The following is a 2,276-nucleotide window of genomic DNA, read 5'->3' as shown; positions in this document are numbered from 1 at the left end:
AGCCAGGGTGAAGGGCATGGCTTTATGTTCGTCAGAGCTCTGGTTAGTACCCCACAATCAGGCATATTCATCCCCCTCACCCTGACAACCAGTGACACTTGAAAAGTTAGGCCCACCCTGCCCTTATTGGAAAGATTCTGCCCCAGGAAGAATGCCAGGAACCACCTGCTCCCCTAGGAGTGGCCTCCCAGCATGAGGCTGATGCTTCCCCTTTGGGTGATGGGGCCAGCCCAGGGGCCGAGCAGGTAAAGCTAAAGGAGATCTCGCTGCTTAATGGTGTGTGACTCATTGTGGGGAACATGATTGGCTCGGGCATCTTCGTCTCCCCCAAGGGTGTGCTCATGTACAGCGCCTCCTATGGCCTCTCGCTGGTTATTTGGCCTATCGGGGGCCTCTTTTCCGTCTTCGGAGCCCTTTGCTATGCAGAACTGGGCACCACCATTAAGAAATCTGGGGCCAGCTATGCCTACATCCTGGAGGCCTTCGGAGGACTTCTTGCCTTCATCCGCCTGTGGACCTCCCTGCTCATCATCGAACCCACCAGCCAGGCCATCATTGCCATCACCTTTGCCAACTACATGGTGCAGCCCATTTTCCCCAGCTGCAGTGCCCCATATGCTGCTGGCCGCCTGCTGGCTGCTGCCTGCATCTGTCTCTTAACTTTCATTAACTGTGCCTATGTGAAGTGGGGAACCATGGTACAAGATATCTTCACCTATGCCAAAGTATTGGCGTTGATCGCAGTCATCATTGCAGGCATTGTTAGGCTTGGCCAGGGAGTCACAACTAACTTTGAGAATTCCTTTGAGGGTTCATCATTTGCAATGGGTGACATTGCCCTGTCACTGTACTCAGCTCTGTTCTCCTACTCTGGCTGGGACACCCTCAACTATGTCACTGAAGAGATCAAGAATCCTGAGAGGAATCTGCCCCTCTCCATTGGTATTTCCATGCCCATTGTCACCATCATCTACATCTTGACCAACGTGGCCTATTACAGCGTGCTAGATATGAAGGACATCTTGGCCAGTGATGCTGTTGCTGTGACTTTTGCAGACCAGATTTTTGGAATATTCAACTGGACAATTCCACTGGCAGTTGCACTGTCTTGCTTTGGTGGCCTCAATGCCTCCATTGTGGCTGCTTCTAAGCTTTACTTTGTGGGCTCAAGAGAAGGCCATCTCCCTGATGCCATCTGCATGATTCCCATGGAACGTTTCACGTCAGTGCCTTCTCTGCTCTTCAGTGGTATGATGGCACTGATCTCCTTGTGTGTGGAGGACATCTTCCAGCTCATTAACTACTACAGCTTCAGCTACTGGTTCTTTGTGGGCCTCTCTATTGTGGGTCAGCTTTATCTGCGCTGGAAGGAGCCCGATCGACCTCTTCCCCTGAAGCTCAGCCTTTTCTTCCCCATTGTCTTCTGCCTCTGTACCCGGTTCCTGGTGGCTGTTCCACTGTACAGTGATACCATCAACTCCCTCATTGGCATTGGCATTGACCTCTCAGGCTTGCCCTTTTACTTCCTCATCATCAGAGTGCCAGAACACAGAAGACCTCTTTGCCTTCGAAGAATTGTGGCATCCACCACACAGTACCTCCAGATCCTATGTATGTCAGTTGCTGCAGAAATGGATTTGGAAGATGGAGAGATACCCAAACAAGATCCCAAGTCTAACTAAATATCACATAGAATCCTGAAATGTGGAAAGTGGGGACTTTTTGTCTCCTTGGCTGGAGTCAAGGAAGTTGAAAAGGAGAGTGTACTTCTTTGGAGGCACTTGTCCAGAAGCCTGTGTAGGCAGCTTCAACCTTTGAACTTGCTTTTTAGAGATGAGAAGTTAATTTATTTGTTTTGCTATGTATTGTTTCAGCCTTTGTAAAAGGGATGATAAAGCAGACTTGGTGGGGAGCATGTCACATTTGGGCTTGGTTGTTCCAGCAGCACCTCTGGATGTGCCTGCCCCACGCGTTTCCTTTACAAGGGCCAACAATGCTCCAAACCTGTCTCCTTTAGAGACATGAAACTGTCACAGGTGTTAGACAATAATAAAAGGGCTATAATGTTTCTAAAAAAAAAAAAAAGCTCATTCCCTAGAAGAGAGAAGGAGAACTGGGATGAGCAGAGCCAGTTGTTTCCAGATTTATCAATCTGCTCTTGGGTAGGGAAGTGGCCAGAATCATGGCAAGCAGCAGTGTGAGGAAACAGTTCTCCTGTAGTAACTGGCCAACCCATAAGGTTTTCTTGATTCTTCAGGAATTTACTCAGAGAGCAG

At 49.1% G+C, this 2,276-nt stretch overlaps 1 pseudogene; it reads left to right on the top strand.

Moving 5' to 3' along the window:
• Window positions 1-213: 213 nt before the first annotated feature.
• On the top strand, window positions 214-2,054 carry LOC109674710 (Y+L amino acid transporter 1 pseudogene; annotated as a pseudogene).
• The last annotated feature ends 222 nt before the right edge of the window (window positions 2,055-2,276 follow it).

This window comes from Castor canadensis, chromosome 4 (assembly GCF_047511655.1).
Source record: "Castor canadensis chromosome 4, mCasCan1.hap1v2, whole genome shotgun sequence".
Lineage (NCBI taxonomy): Eukaryota > Metazoa > Chordata > Mammalia > Rodentia > Castoridae > Castor > Castor canadensis.
This window is presented reverse-complemented; position numbering and strand designations above follow the sequence as displayed.